This window comes from Charadrius vociferus, unplaced genomic scaffold, assembly GCF_000708025.1.
Source record: "Charadrius vociferus isolate BGI_N301 unplaced genomic scaffold, ASM70802v2 scaffold2, whole genome shotgun sequence".
Classification (NCBI taxonomy): domain Eukaryota; kingdom Metazoa; phylum Chordata; class Aves; order Charadriiformes; family Charadriidae; genus Charadrius; species Charadrius vociferus.
Window position 1 is genome coordinate 3,147,666 of NW_009647595.1, and position 15,225 is coordinate 3,162,890.

The window sequence follows — 15,225 nt, forward strand, 5'->3', positions numbered from 1 at the left end:
GTGTTGCCCTCTTTTGGCTCATGTGTCTTCATACAATTTTCCCTTCACCCGCATGTTTAAATTAAAAACCAGCTCAGGTCAGGCATAATTGCTGGAAGATCTTGGTTCCTCCAGCGAAGCAGAGGGAAAAACCCAGCTACAATGACTAACTCTAATGTAAATTTTGGTGACCCATCCCCAGCTGAGTTGCTGCTGGCAGTTAAAGCTTATTAGCAGTTCCTTGGCTAGTATCAACACTTGCAGCCAATAATGACTGTTACTTTTTACGCTCTTATGCTGAAAGAACTGCTCCTGTCTCATAAGAACAGAACAAATCTATGTGGCAGTATGGCAAAGCATTGCATAGGACTTCCTGACACCTCTTGGGTGTGAAGGTGAGCTTCTTGGTGGGCAGGACACAGAAAAATGCAGGGACTCGAGAGTCAGATGAGTTTGGTGTAGCCCTAATGTTCCTGGACAGAAGCTATTCACCAGGATGATGGCATCTCTCAGAATATGCCACAGTACAGCTTTGAGCATCAGAAAGCTTCCCAGTGAAGGTTTAAGGTCCTAGTGGGCAGGCAGGACTTTTGTGGATTACTCCTTGTGGTTCAGTTGTGGCTCAGCTCTGATCTTGTACAGAGTGGTTGAGCTGCTGAGCTTAGGCTACTCAAGAAACTGATGTTCAAATATTAAGCTTGCTGTTTGCTTGTGCAGATGTCTTTTCCCGTTGCTTGAAGCACCAACTTCAGCAGAGCAACGTAGGCTCTGTTTGCAATACACTAGCACATCCTCAAATATGCACCAGGAAGCACGAGCATTCAAAGAAAGATCTGTCTTTGCCCTCTCTCTCATCATTTGCGGTCACTTAGCCATCCCTGGAGAGGTTTCTAAGGGAACCACCAGCAGCTCTTCTTGCCAGAGATTGCAGGCGTTTAAGTGATGATTCAGATGACATTTGTGTGATCACACTGAAGAAAGCCAAAGCGGTATGGTCAGTGACAGCCTTCGGTGCTGGAAAGGAGAATTGTATAGAAGGATGAGTGAGCCAATCTATGGGGATGTGCTCCATTTGGTGACCCAGGATTCTGCACTCTGGAAATACTGCATTACCCACATATGTCACATTGAACTAAAAGTAGTCTTGGAAGGATGAAAACATTTATCTTGTCTGCACTAAAATGTTTTGTCATTTTAATGATACCACTGAAATTTTTCCGTGGTCAAAAATTTCTATACCATTTGAGATCTATTTGGAGCTATCTTGTGGTCACTCATATGTAGTGCCAGATGACCCGATTATTGGGATGCTAGTATATGAATATGTAGGATTATTGAAGAAATGGTTCAGTGCTAGACCTGGTAATGTGGGAGACAGTCAGTCATCTCAGAAATCCTACAGAGCTCGCCCAATTGAACATTGAAATTTGTGAGTATATAGTAAAAATCTATTTGTTGGTGTGGTTTTTATGAGGTTGTGGTGGTGTTTTTTTTTTTAATTAAGAAAAAAAGAAAAAAGGAAAGCAGGTTTTAAAGGTGATGCCTTAATGACTGAGGTGTAGCACCCTTCTGGAAAAGCCAATCTGAGATTTCAAAATTATACCAGGGCAGTTTGAGGCGTTAGGACTGCCCTGGTTGTTAAAAGTGATAACACACAGGTAAGCCAGATGTGTGCATTGATTGCATGGAATTCTTCTCACTCTCTGTCTATGCTAATAAAATTAATGACATTTTAATTTGAAACAACCACGTCAGAGGCATACCTAAGTAGGCATATCATGATGTGATGTACAGTATCTTGTGCTATGCTTTCTTGAATATATCCTCAGCAATCTTGAAAAGCCTTCTACCTCTGCTTATCACCATCCGGTCCTGCTCACTTTTGGAAATATCACTCACTGTTTTAAATTTACCTTTTTTCCTACTTAGGACTGTAGAAGTCCTCATAGGATCAAACCCAGCGTGCTACCAGGCTTGCCTGTGAGATGTTCATATCTTCAAGGGAATATTCTTGATCTTATATTTGACAATAATCTCCATGAGCTACATATTTGAGACTAGCCCATGAGTTCTCAGTGATGTACAACAAAAGTTAACACTGCAAATTCTTGAAGTAGGCAACCCTGAAATTTGAGAGCCTGCAAGGGTTGGAAGCCGGACTGCACAGGAGTGATTTATCAGCAGAGATTTATCATATTGCATATCTTCCAGCAAAGACAAATTGCAGGTACTCTAAAAACAATTATGCTGGGTGGGACAGATCCTTTATTTATCTCTCTTTAACCTGCATTAGTTACTTGTCTCTAGTAAAGCTGTCACATTTGCTAAAGGCTCCACTGATTCCTTCCCTTCCTCATCCCCTTTTCATCCTGTCCCCTTGAGGGGACGATTTATTTTCTCCTTTAAACAGCAAGTCTAGGCCTTATACCTGCTACATAAACAAGAGATAAAGTCCTTTATATGTCCCATATTTTTACAGAGTATTGATTTGACATTGGTTGTTCTAATAAAATATGAATGTTTTTCCAGTTTTTACAACTGTATATAATAAGCTCTCATACAATACTTCTTTTTCTCCAGCAGGCTGTGGAAATGTGGTATCATTGTGGGTATCATTATGCTTGTTTTCTAGCCTAGGAACACTGAACTCCAGGGAAATGAGGTGAATTTCCCAAAGTCCCAGCCTACATGGGATGAAGGAAAGTGTCCCCGTGTCATGCCTTACCCACTGGCGTGGAGCTGATGCTATTATCTTGTTCTTTCTTTTCTTCTCTACCCTCTTTCTTACTCTAGGGGACAATTAGCTTTTCACTGAGTGAGGCAGCTGCTTGTGATTAAAACATGAATTTTAAAAACAGCACAGGGAAATTACAGTGCTACATGAAAGCACAACCTTGGTGACAGAATTATAATGAAAAGGCAGTAGCACTAACAGGATCGAGAGGTTTTCAAGAAACAAGGTTTGGAGCAATTGGCCAGAAACATTGATTCTGAGACCTTAAAAGCAGGCTTCCCGCACCACCGTTGGCCCAAAGAAGCTTTTTGGAGTAGCTAGGTCACCTAGGACAGATTAAGGGGGGTGGGTGGGAGATTCTTTAGGAAAAATCTGAGTTTAGTCTGAGAGTTGCTGAGGGGAAAAAAAGACCTTACCCTCAGGGGAAGGGTTGAGAAGCTCTTTATCTTTCGTGAGGGGGTTAAACGGTGGAGATGTCAGGGTTGGAAATGTTCAGCCAAAGTAGGAGGACTGTGAAGATCTTCAGGTGGACAACTCAGAAGGGTAATTGTATAGCTTGAGGAAAGGGCTATAAAAATCTTGAAAGGAAGCCAAATATAATTTGAGAGTTGGATGGCTTTGAAGATAAAATGAAGTGGAACGTTTCCTGGAACACAAAAGGAGCTGTGGCAGGAAGCTGGAAGATAACGTGGGATGGGAACCCCTGGGTTGTCTTCTGTAGTCCCTGCCATCCTCAATCCCATTTGATAAGTGTAATGAATTCTATCTTAAAAGTAGATAACATATATAATATAACTTTTCATTTTTATTTTTACTATGATCCCTTTACGAGCTTGCTAAAATTTCCATTTTCTAACTGTTGCAAACCATCTTCTAACTTCTAATTCTTCTGATTTCTAACAAAAAATTTCTCTCTGCCAGTTCTCTACTAGTCTGTGTGGCCTTGTTCTTAAACTGAAACTGCTTTTAATACAGTAGGTCTTTTCACCCAAAGTAGGAGAAAGCTTTTAGCCCAAGGTTGATGGGGGCCTTTCATTTACAAAAGTAAACGAGCTAAGCTCTTTAGCTCCTGCTTGCCGTGGGAGCTGTATGTTCCCTACATCAGTCAAGTTCCCGCTTCTGCTTTTGTTTTTCACTAAATCTTTCTTAAAATATCAGGAAGATGGTTACCTCTAGTCTCCTAAATGAGATGTCATCAGCAACTGAGCCACTTTTGTTAATACTCCTCTGTGTGTGCCTAAAATAGTTCCTCTGTTCATTCTAGGGCTGCATCACCTTTCCACAGCAGTGCCCCACCAGCTCATTGTCATCCAGTCATAAGAAACTGTACATAATTCTGCATCTTCAACTCTTTCCAAAAGATGCATTTTCTGCTAATTGATTTAATTTCAGTCCCTATCTGCCATTCTTATTCTCCAACCAGCTTTTGGTGTGATGTTTGTCTTGTCTCTGTTGATACAAAACTTGGAGGTGTCACCAGATTTTATCAAAAATTCCGATTTTTCATTTGTGAAAATATCAGTTCACTCTGTGATTGAGCAAACTTGTACTGAGGTGGCTGAACTCAAACTATGCTCCTTTCAGATTACATTTCCTAGCTTTCAAAACTGTTTCTTGCTTTCCCCCAGCACTTTCTTCTACAATCCTGTTACTGTTGTCACAGGTAATTTCTCATAACAAGCAGCTTACTGATATTCATGTAGATGAGGTATGTCTGGTTTTGTATCAAAATACAATTATCAAAAAATACTTAGCACATTGTTCTTTTTTTTTTTTTTCATTCTCTCCCAATGAAATTGAACACCAAGGATAACTCATCACTAAGAGTATTTGTTGTCAAGTTGTATCGGAGAGGTTTAGAGTTTCCCATGATAAATCATGACTCCATGAATGTCTGAATCTGGCTTTCGGCTCTATAGCATGACCATCAGAAGAACACATACTTAGCTGTTTTCCTCATAATCAGTTCTTGTTCCGTGTTTTGACTGTTTTCTCCGTGTTCTCTCTTTTGCCTAATCTAATAATGATTTTTTTTCATCCCTAATATACAGTAACACTCCATTTCCTTTTGTACAAGCTCCCATTTGCAATTATGTGCCTGTTTCTTGACTGAAAAACTGTAAAATTTATCAATTGTTGCTGAATTGAACTGTTAAGGGAAATTTTCCATTTTGTCATGCTTCTGAAAACATACCTAATCATTACAATAGCCGAGTAGCTGCAAACAAAACAGGACACTTTCTCTTTCTAGGAGAGATCACGGCCGAGACTGACGTAAATAGGGAGGATTAGGACTTGCTGTACACGCAGAAAAGGTCAATAACGGAGCCAAGAGTCGAAGTTTCGAATCCCTGTTGAGCGCTCTTTCTCCTCAAGTTTGTTGTGTATCAGGGGAAATATTAGTCACACCTGTACAGAGACACTGAGGCATCTGGCCCGAACGAGGCATCTCTACTTCCAAGTTCTTTTACTAGTCTACCCCCAGACAGACTTCTTCAATACAACCCTGTCTTTTTGGAGATCTGATCCTCCCCTCTTCTTCCTTTTGGCATTGCTTCAGTCACAATCCCTTGTACATTAGTTCAGTGCTGGATTTACCAAGCTTTTAAGTTGTGCAGGGAAATATTCCCTATAGGTTTCTTATTCTTCAGCTACACCCTTCCCCATCATTTTATATCTCTTCTTCCATCAAAATCTGCATGAAAGCATTTTTTTCTAGAGGGTCTTTGTTTTGTCTGCTAAATCCCTTCATAAAAATTTAACCCTACAATGCAACTAATCCAAAACCAACAGGCATCTTGTGAAAGGACACAGAGAGAAAACAAATCTAATGCTGACTGCATTGAGCATTGCCGGGCCAAGAAGCATATGTTTCTTTTCCAATCAGTGACATTTTATATCTAAACTTATTTCAAAGTAATTAGAACAATAAAACACATTAAGTTAAACTCGTAAGCAGTCTCTTTCCTGCCTGTATTTCAAGAAAAAAGTAGCATGCTTTTCTGTCGTTGTTAAAAAAATTATAATAAAAAAAATAAAAAAGGAAAGAAAATGTGCATTGAACATCTGGCTTTCAGTGAGGTCTTGCTCTCTCCTATTTTTTCCAGCTGCGTTGGCTCTTTGCTTTGATGGATCCTCACTCAAGCATCCCTGAAGATCATTTTCCTACTGATTGGACATCCCTTGGCCATCTTCCCATTTTGAGACGAGAAAGTAGGAGCGGATACCACACATGAACTTGGCTTAAATGGGACTAAACTGTCCCCTCCACTTTCAGGCACAGCTGGAATGAAGAACTTGAAAATATAAAAAAAAATAAAAAACAAACACAAAAATCCTCAGTCAGAGCAGCTATGTCTACTTACTCTGGAGGAACAGAGCTGTCTCAGTACCCTCACCTATTCCTTAGAGCTCTGCATTCTTCTGATCAGGGCCAACCAGGAGGAAATGAAGCCAGGTTAAAGATTAATCAATAAGCAGATTAAGAGAAATGCGGTCTGCTGAGCAAAGGACCGGAAAGGGAGGTGGGTTTTTGGTTGGTTTTGTGGGTTTTTTTAGCCTGTTAAGTGTTATCTAACTTTCCTAGTTTATGCCGATATAAATGACATCCTTGTATTCCCTCGCCCACGGGTGGCAACACTTTTTGCAGTCTCAGGAAAGTTTCTCCTTAAAGGGTAGGACTGAAGTAAAAAATGCCGCTTACCCTAAAGTGGGAATAGCTGTTGTGATAAGGTTTTCAATAACTTTGGCCAGGATTTCCCTGGCAGAAATATACATTTTACAGTACACATGCACATATGCAGTGAACATGACACATCTGGGAAGGACTGTATAAAAAAATACTGCTGACCTGGGGCTGTGTGGTCAGACTTCAGTAGGGTTTACGTGGCATGCACAGGTCATCAGCACATCATCATGCAGTACTCTACATATGTGCAGTAAAGACTTCTAGAAAAACAGCCCAAATCCTTTAATTCCAAATAGGATTTTACTTAAATTCTAGGTGGAAAATAGCACATATTTGGAAAATTTAGACATATGGTAATCATACTTATTCTCCTTTAATCTGACTTCTTTAACAAAGGCCAAGAAAAATCACTGTTTCCTGTATGATAATTTCTGTTTGACCTACGGCGTATCTTCTAAGAATAGCAACTTGTCTTGATCTGAATAGATGGATGATGCACCACCAGTATGTAAGTTGTTCCAATGGTATTCTTGTTAGAAACATTAATATACATCTAAAACTATACCTGCTGCTTTAAATCTCATGGTAATTGTTTTTTGGTATCGGTTTCTGCTAGCTGAGCTTATTTTGGAGAGCAAGTGACAGAAAATGTTTTCTGACTATTAGAAGATGACAGCAGAGTTCTTAGCCTTAGGAGAGCACTGGGAAGGGTACCTGTAACGCAATTCACGTCATGAAGTTAGGACTTCTTGCAGGGATGCCCTTATGGCCCACCCTTGGCAAAATGGATAACAATGGCTGTTAAGGCAGGAGGGCTTGTACAGGTGACAGGTGAACAGGGCACCCAAATTGTCCAAAATTGATAAGGTTCAAGAGGAAGCTGATTGTCTAGTGGATTAAATATTAACCAGGAAAACACAAAGAGCTAGTTTGTTGGTTTTTTTAAAAAAAACAAAGAAGGAGTGAGCTCAAAAAGAAATAAAGAATGAACATTTTGTGATATAGGGAGAGACTTCAGAGAGAAAACCGCAGCAGCAGTTGTTTTGACACCTAAGTGATCTACCAGTGTCACAACGCTGCCCCGGACAGACCCAGCATCCTCCTGTGGGATGCTGCAAGGAATCCGCACCCAGCTGGTGGGGTGGTGGGATGGAGCAGTACTTGGGGACCCATCTGCATGACCTCCTTGGGCTCTCCTGCCAGGTTGGGAGATCAGCGTGGGCACACACAGAGCAAGAGCACCCACATCTCCAGCTGGAGGGGGGTACATGGCAAGAGGGGCAGTGTGAATGCAGCTGAGTGTGCATCTGTGTCGCTATTAGTTACTGTTAGTTAGAGAAGTGGTTAGCAATGTATAGGTGTTTGCTAACAACTGGTGGTAAGTATGTAGTACTGTGATGTCCTGTTGATTCTGAATGCACAGTTCACTGATTGCTGATTTCTGCCATTAATAAATCAGTAGACTGCTTTGATCTTGAGCTGGTATTAAACCATGATGACCCATTTTTCTCTGCAGCACTTCTGTATGCTTGGAGGTTTTAGTGAGGTGGGGGTTGGTCTCTTCTCCCAAGTAACAAGTGATAGAACAAGAGGAAATAACTTCAAGTTGCACCAGGGGAGGACTGGATTGGATATTAGGAAAAATTTCTTCACCAAAAGGGTTATCAAGCATTGGAACAGGCTGCCCAGGGAAGTTGTTGAGCCACCATCCCTGGAGGTATTTAAAAGATGTGTAGATGTGGTGTTGAGGAACATGGTTGAGTCGTAACTTGGTAGTGTTAGGTTAATGGTTGGACCCAATGATCTTAAAGGTCTTTTCCAACCTAAATGGTTCTATGATTCTATGAATAAAAAGTTAAGATGGAATACAGCTGACATAATTGAACAAGAGGCGGATATCACAAAAGGTGACAGACTTCAGATGGCTCTAAATTTAGAGACTCTGAAGTGTGCAGTGGAGTAATGCAGGGATAATAAACTTGCATTTTCCCTCTACTGTCTACTATTTAATTTGATTACACCATGCAGGGAGGAAAGTGTGCACCCAGCACTGGTGCCTTATTTTTCTGCAGCTTTTATATTTGAAATAAAATTCCTTGGCCTGTAGCCCTATTTTAATAACTTGCTTAAATGAATGAATGTGAAGAAAAAAACAGAATGAAGAAAAAAAATAAAGTAAGCACAACAGTGATCAAGCAAGGACTCTTTTCCGTCTGTAACAGCCTATACAAAGTGCGTACTCAGCACGAGCAATGCTTCACCGTTGTTGCTATCAGCTCCAAAAAACACAGACTCTGTGAATGAACCCTGTGGCACTGCTAGAAGGATATGGAGATGCGTGTTTATGCCTTGTGAGGGTTTCCTGGGGCTGACGAGAGGCTGGAGTCCCGCAGGGGTTGCAGAAGCCAGGGCAGCTCCCCTTGTGGCAGGGACCTCTGAGGGCTTTCTTGCCTTTTTCCTATGGGGAAAGACAGGACTAGAAAGGGCAAGTTTGAAACAGAGAGTGGAAAGACATCGTGGAAAGCTTATGGAGGGCTGATAAAATTGTTTGCACCCTGTTTAGAGAAGGCCTATGACAGTATTCAGAAATATGCTGTCACAGAGGCTGTGGTGAGTATTCGATATATCAATGTAGCTGAGCAATGAACTCTAACATGCTACTGTCCAATTAAAATAACGATGTAAAAAAGCCAAATCAGCTAAAAGCAGTGTTCAGCTTGTCTATGGACCAAGATCAAAGCAGAATTAATTCAAATCCAATGAGACAAAAATCAGAGGGAAAAATATTGTTTCTTCATTTCACATGGACCTGGGAGTCCTGGTGGACAACAGGATGCCCATGAGCCAGCAATGTGCCCTGGTGGCCAAGAAGGCGAATGGCATCCTGGGGTGCATCAAGAAGAGTGTGGCCAGCAGGTCGAGGGAGGTCATCCTCCCCCTCTACTCTGCCCTGGTGAGACCGCATCTGGAGTACTGTGTCCAGTTCTGGGCTCCCCAGTTCAAGAAAGACAGGGAACTGCTGGAGAGGGTCCAGCAAAGGGCAACAAAGATGATTAGGGGACTGGAGCACCTTTCTTATGAGGAAAGGCTGAGGGACTTGGGTCTCTTTAGTCTAGAGAAAAGAAGATTGAGGGGGGATCTTATTAATACATACAAATACTTAATGGGAGGATGCCAGGGGGATGGGAGTAGTCTTTTTTCAGTGGCGCCCAGTGATAGGACGAGGGGTAATGGGCATAAACTTGAACATAGGAAGTTCCATCTTAACATGAGAAGGAACTTCTTTACTTTGAGGGTAGTGGAGCACTGGAACAGGCTGCCCAGAGAGGTGGTGGAGTCTCCCACTCTGGAGACATTCAAAACCCGCCTGGACGATGTCCTGTGTAACGTGCTGTAGGTGACCCTGCTCTGGCAGGAGGGTTGGACTAGATGATCTCCAGAGGTCCCTTCCAACCCTAACAATTCTGTGAATTCTGTGGATCAGCTATGTATTTTATCTTCGTGTTGCATGATGAAAATTAACGATGGTTAAAATTCATAATATTTGACATTTGTAGGCTCATAAACATCACAAAATTTGTTGCCATATTCCATTATCTTGGCTGTGCACTGGATAACACTTTTCTGGTTTTTCAATTTTGGCTTTAGCTGACCTGGAAACACTCTAAAGAGGTACACTTGAAAAAGTGGTTAAGAAAATCAGATTTCTTGTTCCTTACCTGAAGAGACTGCTTTAAGTCAACATTCCTGCTTCCAAGAATGCAATTTTATTGGACATTATTCTAACATTATTTGAATATTTCCCCCTTTTCTGTAAAAAACTATCAGTCCATTAAAGATAGCTGCGCAAAATTCACTTTTAAAACACACAATTTAAGCTATAAAAAACAACTCAGCAAACTCAGCTGTATCATTACGTTCTTTCCCCCCTCCCCAAAGATCTAAATGAATCTTCAATGTTTCTTGAAACTTATTTAGTTTATTGTTTACCTCACTTGGCTTCATAGGTTTATAGTAGCTCTGGAAGAGGATGTGTCCTCTGAAAGTGCTATTTGCAAATCAAAGGATCTGGATAATAACCTGGAAACTGAAAAACTTGGACACATGGATACACTCACATTACTTGGGTAGAAAAGCTGACAGATTTCACAGGCTCCTTTGGAGGATCTGGGCAAGAATCTCCACAGTTACAAAGTGATGAAACAAAAGAACAAGTAGACACATGCCTCCTTTGTAGGTATTTCATGTTTTAGGCACCACCTCCTTCTGCTGTTACTGGGTTTGCTTTCCTGTCCGTTGATAACATCATGCATCAAACTGTGTCCTGTTCTCTCTACCAGATGGTCAGGTCTCACAGAGGGATTTGGGCTTGTAACCAATAATGACATTTCAGTGCGGCAACAGCAGCGTGTGTGCTGTATTGTTAGATGCAGTGCACTATGGAGGAGTTGTTTGTTATAAACTGAGGTCCCTGATGCCTTTTTCTAGTAATTGTCCAGGGGGGAAGGTTAAAGATCTCATGTGTTCCCTGTCTACCCTGAGCCCCCACGATGTAAGAAAAGATTCATTTAATCAGTGCTCCTTTCCTCAAGCGAGCAGCCTTGTGGGCCAGTATTATCTATTCTTCTTCAAAATGACAAGTCTGTTAGAGGTTTTGTTTGTAAAGCACACAATGGAAGTTAGTCAGCAAACACAACCCTTGATTTTTCCCTCCTGAAGATCCAAGTGAAAACTACCTAATCAGCTTTGCATGAAACGTGTTTAATTATACTGTTTCTTCACTTGGCTTGCAGATTTTTGTGTGAGACTTGAGAGGGCACGTGGCTTGTTGACTTGAATCTGGCCAAAGTGTGGATGGCAGAAGTTTATATACATATATTATGCTTGCTTTAGTTCAGGAACCAGTGCAGCTGGTGTCAGTGAAAAGGCTTTAGGTAATGCTCCGAGGTCATGTATGCATGGACTGAGTATGACCTCGGATGTTTATATGCTACCAGCTGGCTAGTGGTATTAAAATAATGAAGCAATATACAGCTTGAATGTTTCCTTGCAGAGGGTGCTCCACCGTCTCTCTTGCTCTGCCAGGGCAAGAACCTGGTGAGAACATGGGAAAGTATTATGTACAATGAAGAGAAGGAAAAGAGGAGCCAGTGAAAAGGAAAATCACTAATTGATATTTTGGCATGTAACGAAGGTCTTCTGCACAGATTTTACATCTATACAAAACAATAACTTCATTAATCCCCTCTGAACTGTGTTCTCTATTGTTCTCATCTGTAGCTAAAACCTTTGCTTCTAGGAATTAGTCCAAAAGATCAGAAGATTATTGTTGCATTATGGATTGCAGATTGTGTGTGTAGATTTATAAGTTAAAATTGCCCAATTAATTGATGCATTATTATTTTTTTAAATCTTAAATCTGGTGTTTAGTCTATGGTTTGGCACAACATCATGAGGTCCCTAAACACAAAAGAGGGTGCTTTGGAATGCAAAGTGCCTGAATACTGACGTCAGGTCATCGTGTTTCAGGTTGCAAACCAATATATCTTTTTGAAGTGACCTGCATTTGAAAAAGAAGTGCTCAAAACTTTAGTTGGCTTTGAATAAGTTGCTGTAACTGAGAGCAAATGGCAATTTCATGAGAGAAATTTCACCAAGTCCACACTGTTGGAACTCAAATGGTAAATATCAGCAAAGATAAACTTTTTCATGTCTATGTAACAGCAGCACTGGGGACATTAATGTACTGAAAGCAAACAATGATATTGTTGTTTCTTATCATATCTGGTTAGGGTACTTGGGAGAAAGACCTCAATCATTTTGCTCTTCTGCTTGTAAACAGAGTGACTGCTTAGATAACAGTCTCTAGTTGTGACATCCCTTAGCAACGCACTATGAAAACACAAACATGCTGCTTTATTAACCATTCCACCTTAGCTGTGTTTTAAGTACATTTGGAGGACATATTCTCAGATAATTATGAAGGGGGAGATGCAAGAGGCTACATCTGGCCATGAGGCGCATGCTGCAGGAACCTGCTCTGTTGGCATCATAATTGCAAAGTTTGGCAGAGTTTGAGCAGCATGGGAACTTCTCACCCAAAAAAGCTCTTGTGCTCTCTGGGTAGCATTCGATGTAAACCAGAGAGAAAACTACTGGCAGTTTGCTGTGGTGATAAAGGGTGAGGTAGCACAGCTTGTGGGCTAGGAAATGGGGACAAATGAAGGTGTTGCCGTAACGGGTTTTGAGCAAGAGATCAGGTAGTGGCCCCAGGCCAGCAATGATGGCAATGAGCTGCCTGGGAAACTGCCGGAGCCTCAACCAGACGTGCAGAGAGTTTGCAGTGCATAGAAACATCAGCAACCACGGCAAAGGGACAGCAGTGGTTGTAGGTGCTATTGACACTGTTCATTAATGTAGAGGATATTAGTCTGTATTTTCAGATACATGGACTTGAGGACACTGTTATTGCTGCAGAACAACTCTCCCTTCCGCCCCTCCTGTTACTACGTTTTGGTATGAATGCTGAGCTCCCCTGAAGGAAATAAACTTCTCTCTTGAAAAGTGCGGTCCCCATTCCTGAGGATATTTTCTGCCTTTCAAATTGGATTTAATGGGGAAATAACCAGTTAACATATGTCAACTGCAATGAGATAAGCAAATGTTATTTTTGATAGAAAGGTGGGCAAAATTCAGTTTTAGTTTTACGAGTGACTCCATTCCACTTTTCACAAATGGCAGCCCTGATAGCAATAAAATGTGGGTTTTTATTGTATCTCAGTGGGGAGATGGTAGTATCTCAGTTAGATACATGGTAGATGTTACATTTGGTCCATTAATGGAACGAAAGTCAAGGAATGAAAAGATTGCTGGGATTTAAAGGGAAATCTGTATATTTTCTAATGTTGGCCTACTTTAATTCTTTGCAGGGAATAAATAACACACTAAAGGCAATATGTAACTTTTTTTTCCTAGAAAAGTAGAAATCACATAATTTACATCAATAAGCATGTTCATAATTCTTTTCAGAATGCAAATCTTAAGATAGTACACAGAGATATTTAAAAGTAATTAATTTAGACACAGCTTTCAATGTAACAATAAAGGCAGATATTTGGTATAAATTGATATTCATATTGTTCCAGGTTTATTGCTATCACTACTCGATGTGGCATATCACAGAAATACCAATCAACAATTTACTTTTATACATCATACTGATCTCTTTCAGCTTCTGATATTTATAGAGTATATGGCTACAGTAATAAAAACACTAAGATGCATTTCTTGGTTTAATTTCTCTTTATTTGAGTAATGTAGTTTTGACTTCGAAAAATTGAGCTTTTATTCTTCCTAAAAATTGTTCTCCTCTTCTCCAGTGACAGCACTGATTAGTTTTGCCATCCTTAAGAATCCTTTTCCTTATTACCTCCTTAAGGTCTAAATAATGAATATGCAAAATGACGATCTTAACTAGTATCTAGTGCATGAGGCTGGGAACCAAGACATTTCTCTCTCTTATTGACAAATTCATGACTTTGGACTAACCTTACTCTTCATGGAAGGCTGAAAGGCATAATTATTGTTTGCAAAGTAACTCGAGATCCTTGGATGAAAGGCACTATATACAATAAGTGTGAAGTGCTTTAATTGAAGAAACATGAGCTGGCAAGTACAGCGGGACATGACATAACCGTGCAGCACAAGAATATGTTCTCCCCGCACCAAAATGCATCAGTGAAGTTATGATAGTCTGCAGTTTTTCTATCTCATTTTGGTTTAAATCTGAACTTTGCTGCAGGTATTTGCTTTTTCTTCTCCTTTCCTCACATCGCAGTGTTGATACATACAACAAAGGAAAAGCTGCAGATGTTTCTTCTGTTTATCAAGAGAGAAACCCTTGTAAGTGAAATTGAAGAAGTTCCTTTTCAGGGTGGCTCTACTTGATAATAGCCAGTTTTCAAGTGAATGAATTTACAAATACAAATCTATATTATTTGATCCCAGTTCAGTAGACTTGCTAAAATAACATTTCTAAGATGACCATGCTTGCGCAGAGGTCTTTAGGAATCTATACAGGACCAGGGTCAGACGGACTGATGGTTTTGGCTTACCACAACACCATTCTCTCTTCCCTACAGAATGATGAGCTATCCAGTGCAAAAGGCAATACTGATACAACTGCACAAAAAGAAGCCGGTAAAGGGAGAAGACACTCTCTTGTTCTGTAGCAATTTTAAAAAATAATTATCCTTGAGGCTTTTTTAAAAATAAATTTGCAAAAAAAAAACCCAAACCATCACCAATTTGGTTTGACACAGACTCTTGTTTCATTTTGATTTATAACATTTTCACGTGGGACATGTTTGCATAATCAAAGGCACTGTGGAAACAAAGAGCCAGACCTAGAAGGGGAGCAGGAGGCCCCTCTGCTGCTGGTGTGGCGGAGGGGACTGGGACAGCAGTGTGAGGGCAGTCTCCAAGGAGGGGGCACCTCGGGGAAGTACCAGTTGCTGTCCTCACTCTGCCCAGAGGAGCAAGCTGTCCGTTGTATGACTTCATGCTACGGTGTCTTTCCTGGGGAAGAAGTAGCCAGCTCTGGACTCTCTTGCTTGAGAGAATATGATTTCATTTTGCCTGCACTCAGGAGACTATTTCAGTACTCAAGAGCCAGCTCCTGTCCACTGCCATGTACAAAGAATGGGTAATGGAGAAGGTAGGTTTAGAAGGTCCTTTTCACTCCTAAGCTTATGGATAGTGCCTGATGGCTGCTGGCCTTTGGCTTCTCTGCCCCAGGAAAATGGTGCAATTGCCGGGATTGCTG